The 26,678-nt window shown below is 43.0% G+C and overlaps 1 protein-coding gene across 1 annotated transcript in view; it reads left to right on the top strand.

Moving 5' to 3' along the window:
* Window positions 1–11,546: 11,546 nt before the first annotated feature.
* Window positions 11,547–26,678, top strand: part of Plekhm3 (pleckstrin homology domain containing M3) — a 175,399-nt gene continuing 160,267 nt past the window's right edge. The window contains exon 1 of the mRNA XM_075951185.1: window positions 11,547–11,707. The gene's annotated coding sequence lies outside the window, so the exon portion shown is untranslated. The remainder of the gene's footprint in view (window positions 11,708–26,678) is intronic.

The raw sequence follows: 26,678 nt of genomic DNA, 5'->3' as shown, positions 1-26,678 counted from the left end.
AAATAGCGAAGAACAGCTTCCAGGAAGGGCTGGGTAATGTAAATCTCTAGATTAGCTTTTGTTAATCTGAAATAGATCTTTATAACCTTAAATTTTTTCATTATATAGAATATACTTTAAAGCAGAGTTAAATCACATATATAGTATGTTGTAACAGATCTAACCATATTTTTATCATCATTTAAAAGTACATAACAATTTAAAGTATCTGAGACTTGTTTATTTGTCTAGAAGGAGATATAACGAAGAGAGTTCATTAGGACTGCTTAAAACTTTTTTAAACAATAATTATATGAACATATATGCACAGTTGAATTTAAGCTGCATACATACACACACAGAGTTAAAGGTAGCTTATATTCACACTTATGTAATTAAATCAAAAGTCACATGCACGCAGACACATATATTAAATAGGAATTGAGTAAAATAAGAAGGGAAAACCAGTGTATGCTGGGTGAGACGAAGCTTGTTTCTCTGTCTCTGATTTCCACATTGCATACCCAGCTTCCAGTACTGAATGAAAGGCAAAGTGGATTTGTTACAGGTGGAAAAGAGCTGTCACAGGAGGGTAGGGCCCCTGCATGCATTGGACGCCTCAGCAGGCCCTACCAAAGCAAACACGTCACATGCAACAGAGTCACTATGAGACAGATTTCAAAAGCATAGTTAATGGCTAAAGGCAGCTGGCAACAGACAGGTCATGACTTAACTGCTCTGGCTGTGGGGGCAGGGCGCTGTGGGGGCAGCACAACACTGGGCCCAGCACCGTGGGTGCCGCTTACTTAAGGGCAGAGCTGCATGAGTCTGCTGCTCCTCCCTGCCCCAGTCACCACCTGTCCACCTGGGGTTGAGTGACACAGCACAGTGGCCACCCTTAGTAAAGATGGTGGTTAAGACATCTGACCTGCCTTTAGCCAAGATGACACCTGCCCACATGATGTAACTCCTTCCATTTACCTGTCTGCTGGCAGAAGTTATAAAGGCCCCGTAAACCTTGTGAGATTTAAAGAGCCGTTAGTGGTCTATTTGAGTTGTTATCTAGGGGATATTAGTGTAGAGGTGAGTGAGTTAAAGACATCCCAGAGGAGTGAATGAGCGTATACGTTTTTGTTGACTTGTTTCCCATGAGTGAGGCAGAAGGATTCAATGGCTTTTTTTTTTAAGTGAGGATCAATGGTACTGGCTCTGGTTGTTCTATGGTTGTCAACCAAAAGAATGAGGGTGGGGGCACTAAGCCTGAAGGATGCAAAGTCTGAGAGAGAAGGAGTGAAGCCGAAGAAGGGCCATAGCCTAAAAGACCTGTAGGTCTGAAAAACAATGGCACCACTCAGGGGAGGCAGGGCCCAGGGCACTAGGCACAAAGACATGGAGTCCGAAAGACCTGTAAGTGTACAAATAGGAGCGGTGGGGCTGCGTCCCCAGCACCCGGCCGCCCGCATGGCTAGCTTTATCCAAAATAATTACACGGAAACTGTATTCTTTTAAACACTGCTTGGCCCATTAGTTCCAGCCTCTTATTGGCTAGCTGTTATATATTGATCTAACCCATTTCTAATAATCTGTGTAGCCCACGAGGTGGCTTACCAGGAAATATCTTAACCTGCGTCTGTCTGGAGTGGGAGAATCATGGCGACCGTCTGACTCAGCTTCTTTCTACTCCGCCTACCTAATTTTCTGTCCTATCAGAGGCCAAGCAGTTTCTTTATTACTTAACAACGAAACAACAGATAGAAAGATGACCCTCCTCCATCATGTAGGTATGAGAAATGAAGGCACAAACTGCTCGGTTAAAGTGGAGGCCAAGGGCACTCATGGGAAATGCTGGAGGCTATTGTGAAAACCACCAGGGAGCAGAGGATCTCATCAGTTGTAGGCAGTGTTGTGTGAAGTATCCCAGTGGACCAGTAGTTGGAAAGTGAACTTCCAGTCTGGGGTCAGGGCCCCCTTGTGCCTCAGGGTGCCTGTCCATGGGTGGAAGGGACCACGGGAAGAACATGGCAGAGTCATGTCGCCAATGTAATGGTTCTGCGGGACAAGGACATTGGAGGTGGGTGAGAGCCCATGGCGGGTGAGGAGCAAACAAACATACCATACAGAAAGAGCTCAGGTGAGGAGAGAAAGAAAGAGAGGGGCAGAAACCTGCTTGCCTCTTCTGAAGGACAGTGGGAAGAGAGCAGGAATGGGTGGAACATGTCTCTTAAGGGAAACTTTTGCACCTATGTACAGACTACGCAGTGACATAGCAGCCATTGGACCCTGCCATAGGCCAGGGCACTGGCTGAGTGCATTCTGCCAGGTGAATCCTAACAGTAACGCATAGTGAGAATTATTTAAAATGGAAGCAAAAGGGTGCTGGAGAATTGCGGTCTGCAAAGTCGAATTGCTGGACTTTGTCTAGCAGCACTGGCAGGGCACTGAACCATTGACAACTTCATAGGAGGAACTGCCATAGCTGCCAAGAATGTGGAGCTGGGCTTTTCGGAGCCTTATTGTTTGCTGGAGATTCTCTGAGAGGGCAGGGTTTGGAGAGACAGAGATGGGACTTTCTGGATCAAGCAGAAGTGAGCTGGAGGTTGCAGCTGAACACCTATTCGTGGTGGGAAGGGACCTATTATGCTGCTCTTTTATTTTCTTGCAATAACAGGCCATTGTGAAGGCTGACAGATATTTGCAGAAACTGTAACAAGTTCTTCAGGTGAACTGACTCATTTCTATGATAGACCAGGCAGATAACATCGTCACTATTCCTGTCGTCATCATCATTATCATCACCATCATCATCATCATCATCATCAATCACCATCCCAGTTGACTGTATTGGAAACTGAGACAAAGAACAACCATTTTTGTGAGACCCAAAACTAATGCTCGAGGTGTGAAAACTAAAGTTACGTTTTGTTTTAATTACTATGCCTAAGAGATTCGTGAAACAAACATGCCTCTGATCTGCAAACCCCTTGCCCAAGGACAGACAGTTCCTGAAATGCTGGACGTTATTGTTTATGGGAGATAACAAACCTCCCCTAAACAAGTTGGTTTGAACTATCTGCACCAGACGTGCTTGATCACATGTGGGTGTGGGTGAGAGGTTCACACTCCACAGGTCAGAACGATTCCTTGCCCCTACTGGAGGTACAAGTCAGGACCTGGCCAGGGCCCATCTACCTGACCAGTATTTAGTTAAAGCTTGCCTCAGAATTCAGCTTTAAAGTGTAATAGTGGTCTTATTCCCAATTGGTGGCATTACAGAGGCACTGTTTAATCACAGTGCAATACTGCTTCTATTCAATCTTTTATGCTTTTCTTCCTCAAGTCTACTTAGCCTTCAGGGCAGGCTCAAAATCTTGTTTTGAGACAGGGTCTCATTGTAGCCCAGGCTGGCCTAAAACTCACTAGGTAGCTGAAGCTAGCACATGTTCCTTTTTCCAGGTCCTGAGATCACACATATTCTGCCATGTGTGACGGTCTTACCCCCTTTTTAGTGGTTCTATATGATTTTCAGAACATCTGCAATTTCCTTTGTTATTGCCGCTTCCTGGATGTTTTTGTTTGGGCTGCTGGAAATGTTCTCATAGGTTTGTACTCTGGCTTTACTGGAGATACTGGAAGGGACTTTTCCCCTAGCAAGCACAGCAGAGTGCAGTGTACTGGACAGATGCAGAGAGACCTCTTTGCTGCTTCTGCTAGGGGCACCATCAGCACATTTCCCTCAGCAGTTAGCCTCTTCAGGGACGCTGTCAACTACTGAAAGTTGCCTTGTCCAGGGCTGCGCACCTCCTATCATAGAGGTCCACCTCCAGTCCGGTGGATGTGGGAGAATAAGCCTGATCATCTGGGCAGTCCCATGCCGGCTCCATCCTCCACAATGACTTGATGTTCTGTGATGTGTATCTAAAGGTCAGATGAGAGTCAGTTTGCCAGTGTACTGCTGTTCTTTCCTTACTCAGAATCCTCACCAAACATCTGAAGGATTCCTGTCTTGGAGGTCTTTGTGGGGTGAGTTGGGGCTGTGGTTGTGCCTTGTGGTTGCACCTTTTCCTCTGCTCATTTCTGCCCCCTCCCCTTTATTGCATGCGTACCCATTTCCTGTACACTGAACTTACTTTTCCAGTTTCTTCTCTGGGAATTCAACCTGCAAGAAAACCTCTTGAGCACCAGAGTTTCTTGATAGTGTTCATCTCATGCAGACACTTTGCCGGACTCCCAAACTTTTCCTAGAAGGAAGCTGATAACGTATCTCATGCAAAATGATTCTGTTCCACATCAGGACTGAGGCGCTTTCTCTTTTGTAAAGTTTGAAATTTCTGGACAGTTCTCTCAACCAATAAGCTCTTCACAGACTTCTTCATTCATAGGAACTTATAGTAACCCATGGTCCTCTGCCTAGAGGACAAGGGCTTTCTCCAGAATGTATTCATTGATTAGGCACATTCAGGTTGTTTGGTTAAGACTTTTCCTATAATTTCTATCACTTATTTTTGATCATTCTGCCTAAAAGAGCCTTGTAGGCAGTTGTGGTGAAATTGGATATTTTGCTTTGCTGAAAGTTTTTCTTCTGTGGAACCATCTTTTTCTACACTATGAATATGTATTACTGTCATTGGTTGATAAAAACCTGACAGGCTGGTAGCTGGGCAGGGAGTCAGGTGGGAAAGCCAAGCTGAGAATGATGAAAAGAAAGAAGGTGGAATCGGGAGATGCCAGCCGATGCCTGGGGAGCAAGACATGCTAGAGGACAGGTAAAGCCACAAGCCACATGGCAAAGGCATAGATTAATAGGAATGGGTTAATCTAAGTTGTAAGAGCTAGTTAGTAACAAGCCTGAGCTATTGGCTATGTGTTTATAATTAGTATAAACCTCTGTGTGGTAATTAGGGAAATGGCTGCTGAGTATTTGGGAACAGGCAGTCAGGGCAGGAAACATCCATTTATATGTGTCCACTGTAATTCCTTGCTACTCTATTTGTAGACATGATAGTCAAAAGACTGAAATGTATATGACCTACCTGTAAACTAATTGGAAAAGGTCCTGGCTAAAATATGAGAGCACGGGCTTAGGGATACCACTTCAGTAAATAGGGTCAGGAATTAACACTCTAGGTGTTGGAGCTGAGGAAGTTCCTTAGAAAGAAATTTAAGATGCATAGGAAGTTTAGTGTAAGAAGTTAGTTACCAGCCTATAGGGAACTGTTTCAATACTTTAGTGATGGCTACAGCCTTGGTGGTGTCAACCACTCAACAACCCACTCACCTATACTTTAGAAATTTGCTCTGTGACTGTAATACTTGCCTTAGTTAGGGCTACTATTACTATTATGAAATACCATGACCAAAAGCAAGTTGTGGAGAAAAGGGTTTATTTGGCTTGCACTTCCACATCACTGTTCATCATCAAAAAAAGGACAGGAATCATAAATGTCAGGAACCTAGAGGCAGGTGCTGATGCAGAGGCCATGGAGGAGTGCTACTTACTAGTGTGCTTTTCCTGGCTTGCTAAACCTGCTATCTTATAGAAATATAGTACCACCAGCCCAGGGGTGGCTCACCCACAATGGGCTGGTCTCTCACCACACCAATCAATGACTAAGGAAATGTTCTACAGCCTTGCACATAGACCAGTCTTTTTTTTTATAGAAAATATTTTTTTATTGATAAAAGGAGAATAAAAAAAATTTCCACCTCCTCCGAGCCTCCCATTTCCCTACCCATCCTCCCACTCTTCTCCCCCTCCTCCCACCCTTCTCCCCCTCCTCCCATTCCTCTCCCCCTCCCTCTCCAGTCCAAAGAGCAGTCAGGGTTCCCTGCCCAGTGGTAAGTCCTAGGTCCTCCCCCCTCCATCCATATCAAGGAAGGCGAACATCCAAACTGGCTAGGCTCCCACCAAGCCAGCACATTAAGTAGGATCAAAACCCCGTGCCATTGTCCTTGGCGTCTCATCAGCCCTCATTGTTCGCCATGTTCAGAGTCCAGTTTTATCCCATGCTATTTCGGTAACAGTCCAGCTGGCCTTGGTGAGCTCCCAGTAGATCAGCTCCACTGTCTCAGTGGGTGGGTGCACCCCTCGTGGTCCCGACTTCTTTGCTCATGTTCTCCCTCCTTCTGCTCCTCATTGGGACCTTGGGATCTCAGTCCATTGCTCCAGTGTGGGTCTCTGTCTCTATCTCCATCCATCATCAGATGAAGGTTCTATGATGATATGCAAGATATTCGTCAGTATTGCTCTAGGATAGGGTCATTTCAGGTTCCCTATCCTCAGCTGCCCAAGGAACTAACTGGGGACCTCAGCTTGGGCACCTGGGAGCCCCTCTAGGGTCAAGTCTCTTGCCCACCCTAAAGTGGCTCCCTTAACTGAGAATTGTGGGGAAATGGGGAGAGAAAAGGTAGAAGGGAAGGAGGGGGGGACTTGGGGAAACAGGAGGGTTGGGATAAAGGAAGGTTGGATAGGGGAGCTCGGAACATAGACCAGTCTTATGGAGGCATTTTCTCATTTGAGGTTCCTTCCTCTATAAAGACCATAATTTGAGTCAAGCTAGCATAAAGCTAGCCATCATAAACTCTACATCTCAAATGGCTTTAATTTGCCTAAGGAAACAACTGAATCATGGTATATTGACTTTAATGAATTTTCTACTCATCTTTATTTGGGTATATCTTAAGGAATAGGATAAATACATTTAGTTTGCAAATTTTAAGTTATAAACAACCTTCATTTTTTCTTATCAAGTTTTAAAATATTGTTTTAGAAATTTTTACTTATAATTATTATTTGTATGGACATGTGCACACATGCATGACCTATGTTAATGCACATGCCTGCTATGGTGTGCATCTCAGGGACCATCCTTGACAAAAATACCTCTTGCCAGGGTAGAGCCATGAGAATTTAGAAAATATTAGTAAAGAATATGAAGATGTGAAAGAAAATAATAAAATAGAGAAACATATAGGATAGTATTGGGAGGGAATTCCAGTGAGTACTGAAATTCACCCACATTTAATTTCCAACTGCTTAAAATACCCCTCATCCCAAAAGGTAGGAGTAAGATGTTAACACGCTACAAGGAAATGAACATATCAATTGAAGGCTGCAAGCTACATCCATACTTAAACATTCTGTTGCTAGAACAAAAAAAGTCATGCTCACATCCTAGACCAAAACATTCTGTAGGTAAACCACTCCCTGGGTGGAATCCAAGGTTATCTCCTCCAGGGAGGTGGGAACACATCTACTTCTCTTTTCCTGAAATACAAGGTCTGGCTATTAGCCACACCTGTTTAATCCAACCTTGGGAGAGCATAACTCTCTGGTCTAGTCTTAGGTGTGATCTTTGTTTGGGGTAGAAGCACAACAACCTTGAAGGAACCAAAAGTAAGTTCCAACTCTCTAACCTTTGGTCAATGTGGAAATAAGCTCACATTTTTGGGCCTCCATATGTGCACATGAAGGTTTGCTGTTGGTTGTTTTTCCTTTACTCTTTACTCTTCACTCTTTGGGGTCCTGACACCCAGCTCCCAAATAAGTCACACAGAGGATTATTTTTTCTCATGAATGTCTGGCCTTAGCTTGGCTTGTCTCTAGCCCAGCTTTTCTTAAATTATCCCGTCTACCTTTTGCCCCAGGCTTTTGTCTTTCTCTATTCTCTATCCCTTTCTATACTTCTTACTCCTTGGCTTGCTGTGTGTCTGGGTGACTGGCCCTTGGCATCCTCTCGCATTCTTCTTTCCTTGTTCCTCCTCTCTACTCTTCTTCTCTTCCTATTTATTCTCTCTGTCTGCCAGCCCCGCCCATCCTTTCTCCTGCCTTGCTATTGGCTGTTCAGCCCTTTATTAGATCAATCAGGTATTTTAGACAAAGTAACACAGCTTCACAGAGTTAAACAAAGGTAACATAAAGAATGCAACACATCTTTGCATCATTAGATGACCATTCCACAGCATAAAGAAGTGTAACACATCTTCAAATAATATTCCACAACAGAGGTTAAAGGCCAACTTTTGGAGCTGATTCCCTTCTTCCACCTGGCTGAGGTAGCTCTTCCTTCTGTCACGCTGTATCCTCTAGGTTAGCTGCCCTGAGGGCTTCTGGGAGATTCTCCTGCTCTACTTGTTCTCTCACAGTAGGAGCATTGGAATTACAGACAGAAGCCCACTACATCCAGCATCTTAAAGTGGGTTTCAAGGATAAAACTCAGGTTGTCAGATTTGTGTGGCAAGAGCGTTTATCCATTGAGCAATCTTGCTTGTCCTAAACTATTTTTTTTGTGAGAGTTTTGTTTTATCTATCTATCTATGTTTGTTTGTTTGTTTGTTTGTTGAGGCAGGGTCTCTGTGCAACAGCTCTGGTAGTCCTGGAACTCACTTTGTAGACCAGACCTGCCTCTGCCTCCCCAGTAGAGGGACTAAAGACATGTGCCACCACCACCTGGCTTGTTTTATTTTTAACAGCATAACTTTATTCTATGCTGATTTAAGCAATACTTTATTAAATAAGAGCTAAACGTAAAAAAAAACTAATAAAAGTATAAAATAATGATATTTCCTTACACATCATTTGGTACTTCATTTTATTTTAGCTTGCTTTGGAGAGTGGGTTATGGGGATCAAACTTGGGGCCTTACATGTTAGGCAATCTCTCCACCACTGAGCAACACTCCCAATTCCACTGCTTCATCCCAAAACCTTTGTTTTGTGGTAAGAAGCTGTGCTAGGGACAGAATCTAAGGCCTTGTGTGTGCTAAGCAAGGGCTCTACCTTGAGCTAAATCTCCAGCCTTTAACAAACATTTATTGAGATTATTTACTAGATAAATCCCAGCATTTGGGAGGTAGAGGCAGGTGGACCTCAGTGATTTTCAGGCCAGCCTGGTCTAAAAAGAGTTCCAGGACAGAAAAGACTGTTACGCAGAGAAACCCTGTCTTGACAAAAACAAGATACAAAAAAACAAACGAAAAAAGAGTTGCCACCATGGTCGTGGTGATAAAACCCCACAAGTGCTGAGTGGAGAAAAACAAAGAGCTTATTCCTACCAAGTAAATGCCAGCAGAGTAGAGAGCGATGCAGTCTGAAGTCTTCCTGCTGCTCCCAGTCTTGAAGTAAGAAAACAGCTGTGGACAATGGTTGCTTAGATGAACATTGACAATTTTTTCTGTTCTGTACGAAATTGTTCTGATTGCTCAACAGAGGCCTGTTGGGGAATATTATTTTCTGGTATGTGACTTTTGTTTAGGCTGCATTTGTTTAACTCTGTGACGCTGAATTACCGTGCCTGTCTAAAACACCTGATGGTCTAATAAAGAGCTGAATGGCCAATAGCCAGGATAGGCAGGGCTGACAAACAGAATATAAATAAAAGGAGAAAGGAGGCAAAAGAGGAGCGAGAAAGAGAGCAAGGAGAGGGGGACGTCAGGAGCCAGCCTCCCAGCTACATGGCAAGCCACAGAGAAAGAAGTAAAGAAATGTATAAAGAAATAAGGAAAGGGCTGGGCGGTGGTGGCGCACACCTTTAATCCCAGCACTCGGGGAGGGAGAGGCAGGCGGATCTCTGTGAGTTCGAGGCCAGCCTGGTCTACAAGAGCTAGTTCCAGGACAGGAACCAAAAGCTATGAAGAAACCCTGTCTCGAAAATCAAAAAAAAAAAAAAAAAAAAAAAAAATGAAAGAAAGAAAAAAAAAATAAGGAAAGGTAAAATCTCAGAGGCAAAATGTAGTCAGGATAATTTAAGAAAAGCTGAGAAGAAACAAGCCAAGCTAAGGCATGCATTTATAACTAAGAATAAGCCTCCGTGTGTGATTTATTTGGGAGCTGGGTGGCAGGCCCCTCAAAAACCCAAAAGAGTAAAACAACATACAGCACAGGCCTTCGTGGGTGTCAGTGTACAATGTAGGTAAAGATATTGGTCCCAATGCAAACTGCAGACCGATGGTGTACCGGTGGAGGTCTTAGATGATACAAAATGTCCTATTGTGGTTCGGGATGCTCATAGGCAGGGAGGTTGTCCATACTCAGTGACAAGAAGTATGTAAGAACGGTTCCTCAACTCTTCTGCGAATCTAAAAACGTCTCTCAAAATACAGTCTATTAAAAATAGTGAGGGTGATGCTAGCAGACAGCCCTTTGAATGGCGACATGAATTTAACTATTTTGAATTTAGAGGAACATAATATTCCCAGATGATGACTAGCCAGCGCTTTTCCGATGATGTCATCATTGGCTCCCAGTGTTAGTGATGGGAAGCAGATTTAGTCATTTTTCAAACATGGATTTTAAAAAAAATGTGTTTGAATTTGTTTTCGTCAATCTAAAGTTTTATACTCTGAATTTGCTTTCAATAATGAATTTCAAGCACACAGGGTGCTGGAATCTTTAACTAGAAGAAAAATTGTTTCTGCTTATATTGTGCTTCTTGCTTCAGTGCCTTTTAGTGTCTTGACTACAGTCTATATTTTGGACATTCGTCCTTAATGTTGAAAAATTTAAAATACAATAATTACCGTGTAAGAAATATGTTTGGTGCCGGGCGATGGTGGCGCACGCCTTTAATCCCAGCACTCGGGAGGCAGAGGTAGGCGGATCTCTGTGAGTTCGAGACCAGCCTGGTCTACAGAGCTAGTTCCAGGACAGGCTCCAAAGCCACAGAGAAACCCTGTCTCGAAAAAGAAAAAAAAAAAAAAAAAAAAAAAAAGAAAAAAAAAAGCAAAAAAAAAAAGAAAAAGAAATATGTTTGGGAGCTATAACATTCTTTTTTGCTTGTTTTGTTATTTTTATTTTCGAGACAGGGTTTCTCTGTGTACCTTCGAGTGTCCTGAAACTCGCTTTGTAGACCAGGTTGGCCTTGAATTCACAGAGATCAGCTTGCCCTTGCCTTCCCAAGTGATGAGATTAAAAGCGTGCACCACCACCGCCTGGCTTGCTTCCTGACAGGGTCTATCTCACTTTGTAGCTCTGGTTGGCCTGAACTCACAGAGGTCCCCCTGCCTCTGTCTCTGTCCCAGTGCCAAGGCTGGGATTAAAGGTATGCACCACTTTGCCCAGCCCCTCTTCTTATTCTTAACTGAGAAAACGACTAAAGAAGAATGCTGTGATGGAGAATTAAGGCTGGAAACTAAAGGAAAGACAGCAGATCTTTGTAAAAGTGGCTAGTCACAGGAAGACTTCAGGAGAGGTGACCCCCACCCTAACCCCAGGTGCTATAACTGGGAATCCACAGCCAGGTTAGAGAGTTTCCCTCTCAACCGCACCTTTTCAACCCGTCTACCTAAGTAGACACGAAAAGCGCTCGTTTCTACTTCTGGAAAGCATTTTTTTTTCTGAGATTCTCTTAACTGTGGCAACTGCTGATAGCTGACCCCGTCCTGGTAGGTTCTAAGTGACAACTTTTTGGCGTTGGGAGGAACGCGGAGGGGACGGAGCGGGTGGCGAAGGAAACAACGCGATTAGCAGGTCAGGCCCCGCCCGGCCGCCCGCTCCTCCCGCAGGAGGGGCCGGTCCTCGCGGCCTGGAACCCTGTGTGTCCGGGTCTGGCTGCCGGGCTGCCGCGGGGAAGCATTTGACAGTGGGACCGCGAGAAGCGGCTTGTAAACAGAGCCGGGCCGGGATGGTCGGCGGCTGGGGCGGAGCGGCTGGCGGTGAACAAGGCGGGCTGCCTGGGTCGGGGCCCTGCCGGGAGTCGGCTGCAGGCCGCGGGGGCGACCAGACCCAAGCCTCGGTGAGCATCCGCCTCGCGGCGGCCGCGGCCGGGCGGGAAGGAGGGCGGCCGGGCGGGCGGGGCGCGGAGAGGGGCGGGATGACACATCCCTGGAGCATCCTGGGGTCGCGGGGATGCTTCCCACGCACGGCTCTCTGTTGTATTTCGAGCGAGGTAGCACTTCGCTTGTGGGTGATGACATGACCCTCTGTTTATTTTTGTGAATCAAGTAAACGTAAAATAGAAAGTAATTGATTACGGCGATCCTGTTCTCTGCGTTGTCTTTTGGGAACCCCCTCCCCAGTGATCATAGAAATCAACCCCAGCCGAGCTTTTAGCCCCAGAGAAACCTGACGACCATTCTTCCTGTTGACTCTGCCCATTTTGAATGTATAGTAAATGACGCCACAGGACTGATGACACATTGGTCTGTAAGAAAAGCTTACTAAGCTGAAACAAAACAAAAACAAAAAACAAGATAAGGAGTTCTGAGGCCCACCCCTTAAGCTGAAACAATTCTACTGACTTTGAATGACAACTAGAGACTGACCTATTCATATAGTTTGCCTTTTAATCTAACAGGTTAAACAGATTATGTTGTTGTAAATGTATTTAATTATTTTTTCTTCTGTCCGTGGAACTATAGAGAAAAATTTTGATTTTTTCCTTTAAAATATTTTTAAAAATAAATTGTGATTTGTATTTATACAGCATTATAGAATAGCACAACTTACAAGTGATTTGCTTAAAATAAAATACCAAGTAGTTTTTGTTTCATTTTCTGCAAGCAAATACTTTGGCAAAAGTTAGTTCTTTAAAAGGTCAATAGACATGCATTACCTTGGTAACATAATCTAACTTTTAACTAAGAGCCAAATATTAGATTAAATTGACAAGAAGTGGTAAATATCATGCACCAAGAAATACATCCATGTCTGATGTGTTTGTCTCTATGGTAAATACTTTCACAATGCCATGGTTCTAGCAGGATCTTTAAAGCCACATTACCTCACCTTAAATTCTTGTTTGATCATTTTGTCATTGTGACATCCTGGGAAGTTTACTCAATACTGATGTTTCCTAATCTGTAGACTAGGAATAATAGCCACTTCGTCAAAGATTTAATGAGGATTAAATATGTATGCTTTTTTGAGGCAGAGTCTCTCTCTATGTAACCCTGTCTAGTCTGGACGATGTAGACCACTCTGGCCTCTAACTCACAGAAATCCCTCTGCCTCCGCGGGGATGTGCCACCATGTGCGTCATTGTAATATAACATAGTCAGGTAGTAATGTCTTACATGCATAGGTTCTGGGGATAAGCAAAATTTATTAGAAGAAGGACAGTTTGGAACTACAACTGTCCCAGAGTCTTAGGTCTCAATGAATGTGCCACCGTGCCTGACAAGTTGGTAACTTTTAAAGTGCCTGGAACAACAGTTAGAATAGGTGTTTGATGACTGTATCAAATATTCCAGTATTAAAAAGCAGATTTCTAATTATCTAGTGTTGGGGAAAGGATGGAAGAGAAAGTTTTTGTCGAATGAGTAGAGAGTTTCAGTTTCACGAGATGAAAAGACCTGTGGAGATCGGGCTGCATGATAATGATGGACTACAGTTACCAATAGTCACTATGGCACATTTTATGTTTTGGGTATTTGACTACAATCTGTTTCAGCACCACTGTACACAGAACTCTTCAGTACCATCAGCAACCTTTGCTGCTGTGAAATGTGGCTTGTCGCACTGTGTTAGCTGTGTACACTGAAGATTTATCATAAATCACACAAACAAGTCATAAAAATTGACACCTAACACTCTAGGACGGTCGTAGTTCCAAACTGTCCTTCCAACAGTTTTGCTAATCCCCAGAGCCTATGCACATAAGACATTACTACCTGACTATTTTATATTACCTGGCACACATGACATTGGAATGATGAGGTCATCAAGGTGGGTCTAATCTAATCACAAGTGCAGAGCTTTCTGTTGCTGGGAAATCAGAAGAAGGTGCAACTTTAAAGATTTAAAGATGGATGATAGCTGATTTAAAGATGGATGATAGTGTTGAGCAAGAATTTAGGCAGCCTTGAAGAATTTGGAAAACCTAAAATGACCAAGAGTGGCCTTCAGATTGACAACCAGCAGGAAACAAAAAAATCCTTGGATTTTTGTCAACAATCCAGGTAAATTTGAAACAGAATTTCTAGATAGGCACCCAGCCAAGCTAACACCTTGGTGACTATGAGATAAGAAATTTTGTTTAAAACAATCCAGAGTGTGAAAATTTGTTGTGTCATGATAGAAATACATAATCTAGCAGAAAATGGTCAAAAAAAATTAATCAGACTGTTATAGTGTGGGTCTGGGATATCCCCAAAGGCCTGTGTACTATAACCTTAGTCGTCCTAGAAGCATTTGAAAGGGGTGGGGCTCATGAGATGTAGGAAGTCTTCAGGGGATTGAGGGAATGACAGCAAAGGGAGCTGTGGGCTCTGGATCCTCCCTGTTGGTTGCTCAGTGCCCTGCCATGTTCTCTGACTTTAAGTGCTGCCCTGCGACTGTCCCAAATATAATGAGACTAACTGATCATAGACTGAGTGCTTCACAGCTCTGGGTCAAAATTAACCCTTTGCAAGTTGATTACTGTGGGAACTTCATTATGGCAATAGAAAGTTAACACTCTATCATAGGAATAGAATTAAATAGATAATATATTAAATCGAGCTCTTTCTCTTAATCAAAGAAATGAAAATGGAAGCAATAACAAGGTAATACTTTTCCAGCTCTCAAATTATTATAGATTTCAAAGAGTTTTAATTCTCACACCAAATAGTATGTCATGGAGCAAATATTCTCAGATGTCATGAGAGGCAAGCAATTAGCACAGCCTTTCTGAAAAGCACATTGATCAAATGTATAAAAAGCCTCAGCAATTCTCCTCCCTTTTGACTTAGCAATTCCTCTTTTAGAAGTTCAGAGGGATTTATGAGAGTAGTTAAGTTTAACGTAATGCTGAATATGCCTTAATGTAGGAAATTGGCAGTAGTCTAAGTGCCCAGTAACAGGGGAGGAGTCAAATTATGATTCCATCAAAAGATCTGACAAAATACAAATATTAAAAATATATTTATACCAATCAGTGGTAGTACTTGCATGATGTGGGATTCCCCTCTGTATGCTGTAAATACCATTGGTTAATAAAGAAACTGGCTTGGCCTGATAGGGTAAAACAGAACTAGATGGGGAAACTAAACTGAATGCTGGGAGAAAGGAGGCAGAGTCAGAGACAGATATGTTGAAACCTTGCTGGTAGGCCACAAGCCTCATGGTAAAATTTAAAATAATGGAGATGGGTTAATTCTAGATGTAAGAGCTAGCTAACAATAAGCTTAAGTAATTGGCCAAGCAGTGATTTAATTAATATAGTTTCTGTGTGGTTATTTTGGGAATCTGGGCAGTCGGGAAACGAACAAGCATTCTCCTTACTACACACACATTTAATATCAGCACTCAGGAGGCAGAGGAAGCTGGATCTCTGTGAGTTCAAGACCAGCTTGGTTTATAAAGAGTTCCAGGACAGCCAGCATTGTTACACAGAGAAACCTTCTCTCAAAAAGCAAAACAAAACAAAAAAGATACTTATGAAGAATTTTAATAATGGAAAACAGTTCAGTCATTGCTAAGTGGGAAAGATGACAGAGAACAATATCTACATGTTTTCAACTAACTTACATCTCTTTTTTCTTTCCTCTCTTTCTCTTTTTGTTCTTGCCGTAGAGTGCTTTCTCCCTTGATAGAGGGGGAATAAAAGTTGTTTATTTTGCCTTTATTCTTTTTCAAAACACTGACATGTACTTGTATTTTTAATAACCACACAAAGATCAATAAGTGCTTCAAATTTGTCTACATTATGAAGAATACTGTTATACCATGTCATGAGTTCCCAGAGACCACCAGGAGTCCAAGTTTGTATACAAAAGCAAAAAGCCTTTATTGTGAGCTTGAGCTCGGGCTCTCTGACACAGTTGGATGAAGGAGACATTTTTATTGTACCGGAACCCATTTTGTAGATAAATCAATCAACAAGTGTCTGTTAAACAGATAGAAAAGATTTGCATCTTGGAGACATAGCAAAAGCTATGACTTTGGGTTAGCCTGATGAAAAACATCTTTAAGTCTATACTTAGAAGACAACAAAAGGAAATTTAAAATCTTGAGCTCACGGCTGAATAGTGAGTGCTCAGTGCTGTATCAGTTTTCCTTGAATTCTAAGCCTGTGAAATCTCAGTGTAGCAATATGCTTTCAGTCAAATTTGCAAGTCATACAGTACCCTATAAGATTAATATTCAAGACCGATTGTCCTATCAAGCTTTCCTATTTCTTTGACTGTTAAGGAAATGTACAGAGAAATGTAACCAGAGAAACCTATGGTACTTGCCTTTCAACATAGTTATACCAAGCCAGTTTCATAGTTTTCTGTAATTTTTTGCATTATGCTTATTAACATTTGACATTTTACATATAAACCAATTTAATTACTATCTTTTTAAACATATTTTTACCAGAGATAAGAATAGTTACTATTGAGAACAGCCATTTGCATGGTATGTTCCTTTAATAAAAAGTTACATCTGAAACCTGTTTATTCTTTAGTGTGAAGCTTGTAAACAAGGCAAATCTGTTTGTCTTTTTTTTTTTAAACAAGAGACCTATTTGTCTAGCTGACAAAGCTACAGTTAGCCGCCAGTGTCAGAGATCTGAGAAGGATTAACCAAAAAGACAGAGGCTAATTTGTTGTCTTTATCTAGACAGACATCCCAGGCTCCTGTGATCTCTATGGCAACGAGGGCAGAGGTATCAGGACAGCAGTCTTGGCTGCCAAGGCCCAGAGGAGGAGAGGCTTTTCCTGTGGAGCAGGAATATGGGGAGATTTTCTTCACTGTGCCTAGGCAAAGTGGGGCATCAACTCCCCAGTGTCCTGCTTATCCACAGTTTGGGCTGAGTCTTGGCAGAAAGTGAGACACTGGGGCAGTCTCGCCCAGTGGTAGCATGTAAATGGAGCCTGTACTTTGGTTTCCTGGCCACTCAGACCCAAATAATCACACAGAAACTATATTAATTACAACACTATTTAGCCAATGGATCAGGCATATTTCCAGCTAACTTTTAACATCTTAAATTAACCCATTTCTACTAATCTGTACCTTGGCATGAGGCTGTGGTTTACCAGTAATGTTCTGACATCTTTCTCCTTTGGCAGCTACATGGCATCTGTCTGACTCTGCCTTCTTTCTCCCTGCTTTCAGTCTTTTCCTACCTACCTATATTCTGCCCTGCTATAGGCCAGGGAAACTTCCTTATTAACCAATAATAATAAAACATATTCATAACATACAGAGGGGAACCCCACATCAGTCCCATTACCATAATTGTCCATTGGAGACCCTGGGAGTCATTAGGATCTGAGTATCTGTCGTAAGTTTAAGTAATGCCATACTCAACAAATCTCTGACAGTTTGACGACTTGAGTCAAACAATTTCTGTTTGTTTTTAGTTATTTGTTTTAGACCATACCTTGAAAACATAAGCGTCTAGATAAATTTTTCCTGTTCTTGATTAGTCCTTAGAATGACTTATAAATATAGTTGTTAACATTTCAAGACTTAATCATCTTTAATAGTTTATAATAAAAATAACAATTTCTGAATTGAAGGTCTTTTTAGTATCAAGGTAAGACTTTTAATTTATAAATATAGTCTACTAGCAGACTGGAAATATTTCTGATCGTTAGTGTACCATTATAGAAACGTAAGAGTTTCTTGTATGACTCAGTTTGCCAAAATAACCATGGCTTAACAATGCTGACAAAAACAAAGAGGTTAGACATACAACTTTAAACCAGTTTTTGTAAACTTGACTCAGTCGTAAGAGAGACATTCTTTAAGCCAGTGGTTTTTAACTTTTTGTGATGCATTGCTGTGCAAACATTTGACATGCAAGTGACTCTAGGCTACTCCTGTATAAAGATCTTGAACCCCAGAGTCTTGAGGTTGTAAAACTGTTCCAAGTTGTTTTCCATACTGTTAAGGTCACTGTCTTATTGCATCACAATATAGACATATCCCAGGCCAGTGAGAACAAAGAGTGTTTGGGATTTCAGTGTAGTATTGGCTCTTTCTTGGGGTGAGCCTTTAAACATAAACACCATGTTTTGGGGTTGACATATTTCAGTTCAAAAACAGTCATGAGCAGAGCTACAGGGGTTGAAGAGTAAGCTTAGCACATGTGAATATTTGCCCAGAACTGTAGATGCTGATGGATTGGATCTTTATTTTGAGGCTACCTATGAGTCTTTTGATTATCAACCCTGTGTTAAAGTTTTGAGTTAACCTTTTTGTTACAAATATTACAGATTTTTTTAGCCATGTCCAATAAATTTACAAACCAGTAATTTTTTAGCTGTTCTGCTCTTGTTCTCCCTGTCTACCAATTTTTGACCCCAGAGACTTTAAAAGCATGTCTGGGTCTGAAAAATGGTGGGCCATACCCCAATTCCAGAGCCAGCTCTTTAATTAACAGAACAGTACGAAACAACTTTAATATTATGTATACCCAGGTGACATTTAGATCCCTGTTACATTAGTGCCAATGGCCAGAATGCCCAGACAGAAGGGGGAGGGGGTGTGGGGGGGCTGGCTGCAACAGTAAGGGCTGAATTGTAACTGAAACATACAGAACACAGTAAACTCATTCTTTCAAGCCCAGTCAGACATAAGCATGCAGTGGCCACGTTCATACTTCCGGATATTTAAAGACAACATTTTTTTAAACCTTTGTAGCTATAATTTTAAGGAGGGGCGTCTTGTTACCTGTTGGTTCCAGTTCTCACTGGCACTGGAGAAAGCTGCCCATCAGACCAAGTACCATTCTGCAACCCACATTGTCATTTAATTATCTTAGGCTGCGGGGGGGGGGGGGGGGGGGGGAGGTTTGCAGTGGTGATACTCATTTTAAAGGAGCTGCGGGTTCAGCACTCCCATAACAAAGCCAGCTTGTCAGCTTTTGTCAAAGAACTGCCTTTTTTTTTTTTTGTAAAAAAATATATGAAACATAGAGCAACAATTAAGCAACTAAACAAAACTACAGACAAAGTAACAGACATAGACAGCCTGCGGCTCTAAGGACAACCAGTCCTATGCAGCATTCATGAGAGGGAAGAGGTTTATTTCTATCTAGTTATCTTGAGTAGAGGAACTAGTTTGTAATTCAATTCAAACTAAAGTTGCCTTGTTTTGTATTATCCAGTTTACTTGTAGGTAATTAGTTAATCACTGTGTGGTCTGTATTGTGATAAAAACCTTGAACAAGACACCAACAGTCCTTGACTTCATGAAGCTCACAGGGCAGACAGGAGAGCAGGCCCTGTTGGGGGCATCTGACCTATTAATGAAGGCCGTCAGGATGCTGCAGGGGAAGATAAAGACAGGTCTGAATGGACTGGGATGCCAGCACACACCTGAAGGCGGGATTAGATGCAAGCCGCTGGGGTGGGGAACCTTGGGAAGAACAGTGCTGGTAAAGACGTTGTAAACGTGGTGGAGGAGAAAGGGCTTCCAGGAGAAGAAACAGGGAGATTCTAATTTCTATAAATTCTGTATGAGACAGGGGGGATTGTGGTAGGAGCATAGAGGGAAATTTAAGAACTGAGGGCTGGGAGGAAAGTGGTGTGGGCTCTCCTGGGTAATGTTTATGCAGAAGGAAACAGGGTTTTGATTTTTTTTATTAATATTATTTTACATACCAACCCAGTGGTTTGATTTCTGAAAGCCCACTTGGGTGGCAGTGTGGTGAATGGGTTAGAACACTGCCTGGAGGTTTGGTAGTAGAGAAACAGAGCAGAGGGTAGGTTTGGTGGATACCACAGAGGTAGGCTTCCTGGGGCTTACTAATTTGTGTTGGTCGCTGGTGAGTCAGCTAGAAATGCCAGAGTGGATATTCATCTTTATTAGGGGATGTGTCCTTTTCTTTGTAGCAAATGTTTGGAGGAGGCAGCCTCGAAGTAAAATGAGGAGTTGGTTGTGAATTGTAGGAATCAGGGCATATAAAAAAAGTAGTTACAAATAGTGTAACTAGAGCTCATGAGAATATTCTCCATCTTCCACGTGGATTGTAGCTAAAGCCACAGATGGGGAGGATGGAAGAGACGCTGAGCAAGTGGCCTGAGGGGTGTTTATCACCTGAGCAGGAACAGGAGAGAAGAATGTCCATGGACAAAGGAGGAAGGGCAGAGGTGGCTGTGCCAGTGGACTCCTGAAGATAGTGCAGAGTGACCTCGTAGGTCACACTGCCGAGTGTCAGTCAGAGTCACTGTAAGAAGGCTCCTGGATTCGGCCATCTAGAAATTGCCAGAGACCTCTGCATGTAAAGTTTCACCTGGGCAGAACCAGACTGCTCACCGGTGGGAGAGTGGATGTGGTGGGGAAAAGTATAAAGATCAAATTTCCCAGAAACCCAGATGACAGAGAAAGGAGGGATGCTGCCTGCGTGTAGAGAGGCTTAGAGCGCAGGAGAGGGCCTTGTTTACAGTTCTCCTTGGGGAGAGCTCTCTTTTTGTTTTATTTTAAAAACTTTGCATGCAGCATATTTTTGATCATATTCTTTTCTCTCCCTACTCTCTCAGATCTTCCTCATCTCCCTACCCACCCAACTTCATGCTTTCTCTCCCTCTCTCTGAGAAACCCATAAGTCAGAAAACAAGAAAACCTAGTGAGATAAAAACACTGAAAGAAAAAGTGCACAGATAACAAACATGGAGTCATTTATTAGCCCTAGAGTGTGGGTGATACGCTCTGTTGGAGAAAACGGATTTCCCTTTCCCAGCTGCCATCAACGACACATAGCTTTTTGGCTAGAGGTGAGACTTGTTATCCACTTCCCCATCTCGTGTGCCTGTCACAGTCCTGTGAGTCCGTGTGTACATCAGTCCTCTGTGTCTGAAAATACTCTTTGTTTGGAGTCTTCCACCACCGCTGGCTCTTGTAGTCTTCCCTGCCTCCCTTTTCACAGATCCCTGAAGCTGTAGGGTGGGGTTGATGAAGACACCTATCTCATCTAGGGGATGAGCTCCCCAGAGTCTCTCACTCTCTTGCCTGTTGTCTGGCTTTGACTCTCTGTATTGATTCCAGTCACTGCAGAAAGCTCCCTGCTGCAGGCTGAGTGATGCGCTGATCTGAATCTGCAAGGCTCTTCTTTGATGGTGCGTGCGGTGCATGCCCCATAGAACCCCTTCACTTCAAGGCCCCTGCTGCCTTTCACTCTGCAGAATGAGTGCTTGAGTAGATTAAGGCTTTCTGTCTGAGCTTCTGAAGCAGATCACCAACACCACCCTTTCTCAGAAAGAATGTGGCAATCCTTTCCTTGGTAGCAGATACCCAGGGGCATCTTGTACCCTGCTTTGGTGTTTATAAAACATAGCATTCTGGTATTTGGTTTGCACTCCACAGCCTTAAAAGTATTTGCCCTATACTTTCACAAAGTAACTGAAGTTCAGGTTCAAGAAGTTGGCCCCAGATCACACTCCGTAACAGTGCATAGAAAACTGAGCCCCAAGCCTACAACTCTAGATCTTGTGGTCCATTTAGGTACCCTTCACAGGATGATCACCTGTGGTGGCTGTCCTTTTGTTTTGTTTTTGGTGAGCGGAAGTATTAAAATGGGCGTAGTTTTACTTCATTTAAAATAAGACTAAATGTTATCAGTCATTTTTTTTTTGTTTTGTTTGAACTTTATATGTGCATAAAGGTAACTTTAAGTCAGCTTTAAAAGGAGGTTGTTTATTTGAACATGTTTTACTAGTTAAAATATGCTTGAGTTATCTGTAGTAACATCCAGTTTGAAAATATTTCTTTTAATTCTTTTGGCAGAAACCTTTGTGCGTTCCTTTAAGCAAACTTTTTTTTATAACTGTTTCTATTTATTTGTTAGCTGAATGAAAATGTTTTCTTAGGGAAACAGTAAGAGGCTGGCAGTTGGGGATATGTAAACACTTCTAAAAGCACATGAAGTTTTAGTATAATTAATCTTAATCAATAAAAACCAGGAGTCAAATATTGAGGGAAGAGCTGGGCGGTGGTGGCACAGACCTTTAAGTCCAACACTCGGGAGGCAGAGGCAGGCAGATTTTTGTGAGTTTGAGGCCAGCCTAGTCTACAAGAGCTAGTTCCAGGACAGGCTCAATAGCTATAGTGAAACCCTGTCTCAAAAAACAAAACAAAACAACAACAACAATAAAAGAATGTGGAAGATCAAAGTGGAGGTCAGAGGACTAGGAACAACTGCCAGTTGCTTCCTATCTGTCTTACTCCTTGGTCCAAAAGGAGTTGAGACACTTTCTACTTTCTACATCCCACCTTACCACTTCCTGTCTCCAGTTCCCAGTGCTGGGATTAAGGTTGTGTGCCACCATTGCCCAGCTTCTGTGGTTAACTAGTGGCTAGCTCCACTCTCTGATCTCCAGGCCGCAACACGATTAATAAAAACCCAAAGACAGAAATTGGGGTTCAGCCTGAAGGTCAGAAAAGCAAAACAACCAGCCGCCGACTCTTACCTCTACCTCAGTCCAAGATGGAGATACTGCTTCCAGGAAAGAGCTGTCTCCTCCCATTTTATGTTCCTCTCTAGAGCTAGTGTTAAAGGCATGCACCACTACCTCCCGGTTTCTATGGCAAACTAGTGTGGCTTCTGGGATTAATGTAAAGATGTGTGTCACCACTGCCTGGTCTGTAAGGCTGATGAGTACAGATGTTTACTCTCTGATCTTCCAGCAAGCTTTGTTTGTTAGAATACAAAGGAAATATCACACAACAAACACTTAAGTGAAGTTACAGTATTATTTTTTTTTTTTTTTTTTAAATTTTTTTTTTATTTATTTATTTTTATTTATTTATTTATTAAGGATTTCTGCCTCCTCCCCGCAACCGCCTCCCATTTCCCTCCCCCTCCCCCGATCAAGTCACCCTCCCTAATCTGCTCGAAGAGCAATCAGGGTTCCCTGACCTGTGGGAAGCCCAAGGACTGCCCACCTCTATCCAGGTCTCCTAAGGTGAGCATCCAAACTGCCTAGGCTCCCCCAAAGCCAGTACGTGCAGTAGGATCAAAAACCCTCTGCGATTGTTCTTGAGTTCTCAGTATTCCTCATTGTCCTCTATATTCAGCCAGTCCGGATTTATCCCATGCTTTTTCAGACCCAGTCCAGCTGGCCTTGGTGAGTTCCGGATAGAACATCCCCATTGTCTCAGTGTGTGGGTGCACCCCTCGCGGTCCTGAGTTCCTTGCTCGCGCTCCGTCTCCTTCTGCTCCTGATTTGGACCTTGAGATTTCTGTCCCGTGCTCCTCTGTCTCTGTCTCCTTTCATCGCCTGATGAAGGTTAATATTTATGAGGATGCCTATGTGTTTGTCACTCTGGAAAGCAGTGTTTCGGTTTCTCAGGAAATTCGGAATCAACCTACCCCTGGATCCAGCAATACCACTCTTGGGAATATACCCAAGAGAGGCCCTATCATACAACAAAAGTATATGCTCAACTATGTTCATGGCAGCATTGTTTGTAATAGCCAGAACCTGGAAACAACCTAGATGCCCTTCAACGGAAGAATGGATGAAGAAAGTATGGAATATATACATATTAGAGTATTACTCAGCAGTAAAAAACAAGGACTTCTTGAATTTTGCATACAAATGGATGGAAATAGAAAACACTATCCTGAGTGAGGTAAGCCAGACCCAAAAAGAGGAACATGGGATGTACTCACTCATATTTGGTTTCTAGCCATAACTAAAGGACATTGGGCTTATAATGCATGTTCCTAGAGAAGCTAAGTAAGAAGGTGAACCCAAAGACAAACACATAAGAAGTTACAGTATTATACCCTCACAGACATTCCAAGTAATATGCGCAAAGGTCACATTGAGAATTGAGACTTAGCTCTTTAGTAGAGAACAACTTTTTATTCTGTTTGATCAGAGTCTTCTCCTATACCACTCCCTTGGAGAATTTAAATGACACAAAGACTATAGACTTTATTTATTTATTTTTTTGCAAATGAGGTATCAACTATTTCCCTGGGTAAAAGGATGACAGTTATCAGGTAACTACCTGGACCATGGGATTAACAAATAAAACAATAAAAAATAAATATTAGTTATAGTTGCTGATGTTTGACACTGAAATCTGAAGCACCCTGTACATGAAATGTTCGTCTTATTTTAGGGTCATTAAGTGGCTTTCAGTTACATGTAGAGCTATGCATTTAGTGTTGCTTTTACTCAAGACCACTTCATCTCTTTAAGTTCCTGTTTCCTTGTCAAGTGGTAATAATAATGACATCAGTTCCTGAGTGACTTGTTGGGAGAATTTACAACTCAGTACTCACAAGGAGCTTGCTGTAATGCCTGCCCCTTAATAAGTAAGACGTAAATATTAGCTATCTATTACTTGTCATTGGTCTTAGGCATTATAAGAACTGTATTTTCTTTTTAAACATTTGTTAAGCTACCTTTAATTTTGCCTTTAACCTAAGTCTACCCATACTGAAAGGGACCTCCACAAGATGTCTGTAAAGAGCTCAGTACAGCGGTGGGCAGGACTCCCTGAAGAAGGTGTTTAAGTGTTAGCTCTCACAAACTTATCATCGTGATACAGTCAGATCAATTGGCTATCAGTCAGTCAGATCCCTGGAATTTATACATTGCACAACTGGGATTTTTTTGTTTGCTTGTTTGTTGTGATCAGGTTTCGTGTAGTGGAGGCTGGTTTCAAACTTACTGTGTATGCTGCAGAGGCTGGCCTTCTCCAGACCCTCCTGCCCACCCTGCAGAATTGTTTTGGAAAAACCCATTCCACATTAATGGTAATGGTTCATAATAAAATTAATTTAAGGGGCTAGAGAGATGGTTCAGTGGTTTGAAGCAGATACTGCTCTTCCACGTTTAAGTCCCTGTACCCATGTCAGGTAGCTCACAAGTACCTGTAACTCCAGCTGCAGAGGATCTGATGCCCCTGACCCCATACCTGTGCTCACATAGCAGAGGATCTGATGCCCCTGACCCCGTGGGTACCTGTGCTCACATAGCAGAGGATCTGATTCCTCTGACCCCGTGGGTACCTGGAACTTCAGCTGCAGAGGATCTGATTCCTCTGACCCCGTGGGTACCTGTGCTCACATAGCAGAGGATCTGATGCCCCTGACCCCATACCTGTGCTCACATAGCAGAGGATCTGATGCCCCTGACCCCATACCTGTGCTCACATAGCAGAGGATCTGATGCCCCTGACCCCGTGGGTACCTGTGCTCACATAGCAGAGGATCTGATTCCTCTGACCCCGTGGGTACCTGTGCTCACATAGCAGAGGATCTGATGCCCCTGACCCCGTGGGTACCTGGAACTTCAGCTGCAGAGGATCTGATTCCTCTGACCCCGTGGGTACCTGTGCTCACATAGCAGAGGATCTGATTCCTCTGACCCCATGGGTACCTGTGCTCACATAGCAGAGGATCTGATGCCCCTGACCCCATGGGTACCTGTGCTCACATAGCAGAGGATCTGATTCCTCTGACCCCGTGGGTACCTGGAACTTCAGCTGCAGAGGATCTGATTCCTCTGACCCCGTGGGTACCTGTGCTCACATAGCAGAGGATCTGATTCCTCTGACCCCATGGGTACCTGTGCTCACATAGCAGAGGATCTGATGCCCCTGACCCCATGGGTACCTGTGCTCACATAGCAGAGGATCTGATTCCTCTGACCCCGTGGGTACCTGTGCTCACATAGCAGAGGATCTGATTCCTCTGACCCCGTGGGTACCTGGAACTTCAGCTGCAGAGGATCTGATTCCTCTGACCCCGTGGGTACCTGTGCTCACATAGCAGAGGATCTGATTCCTCTGACCCCGTGGGTACCTGTGCTCACATAGCAGAGGATCTGATGCCCCTGACCCCATGGGTACCTGTGCTCACATAGCAGAGGATCTGATTCCTCTGACCCCATGGGTACCTGTGCTCACATAGCAGAGGATCTGATGCCTCTGACCCCATGGGTACATGAGTACCTGTGCTCACATGTATGTACCCACATGGAACACACACACAAAACAAAAATAAATCTTAAAAAAAGAAACTCGCCAATGAGAAGGATGAAAAGATAGCCTCTGCTGCTCTTAGTATTTCAACCCTTTTCCTCTGCCCTAAAGGACAGGCGAGGATTTTCTGGCCTTGACCTTGTGTGGAGCTGTGGTCTTTCTGTTGTTTGTGCTTATCTTTCCTTATCTTTGAAGTCTAAGCGGGTGTTTTGTCTGCCCTTGTCTGCTGTGCTCCGACTAAAGTGGTCAGAGGCTGATTGGGAGCCAAGGTCAGTGTCATAGATTAAGTCCTAAAAGGAGAAATGCGGTTCATGGATGCGCCTGCCACCCTTGAACGCGTCTGTCATTTCAGACAGTGTGAGGCACCTTCTGCATAGACCGACCTGGTCACTGGTCTGGAACTCCTGAGGAAACATTAGCAAAGACCCAGCCTCGCTTTTTAGCACATTAAAATATAACAGAAAGAAAAAACAAAAACAATTAAGCATATCTCATAATATCCTTTCTAAGCTCCCCGAAGCTGGTAGCTAGGTAACTTTTCAAATTCCATTTTGGGTTTATTTATGTGTGGGTGTGTTACGCGTTTGTTTCTTTTATCTTTGGCTTCTATTATTCCTGATATTTGCCAGAGAAAAATCTGTTCCACCATTTTAGCCAAATTAAGCAAGCTTTTTATTAAAATTTTAAATACTGACAAGATGGAATTTGGTCAGGGCCATTCGTGGAAACTCTCCAGCTGAGTGACCCCAAACATGTGTCGGCAGGGCTTATATGGACAAAACTCATACTTTCCCATGAGGCTTTGCTGTTATTTTTGAAGAACTACCATTCCCAGAATCCCAGGAGGTTTC

This window comes from Microtus pennsylvanicus, chromosome 17 (genome assembly GCF_037038515.1).
Source record: "Microtus pennsylvanicus isolate mMicPen1 chromosome 17, mMicPen1.hap1, whole genome shotgun sequence".
Classification (NCBI taxonomy): domain Eukaryota; kingdom Metazoa; phylum Chordata; class Mammalia; order Rodentia; family Cricetidae; genus Microtus; species Microtus pennsylvanicus.
This window is presented reverse-complemented; position numbering and strand designations above follow the sequence as displayed.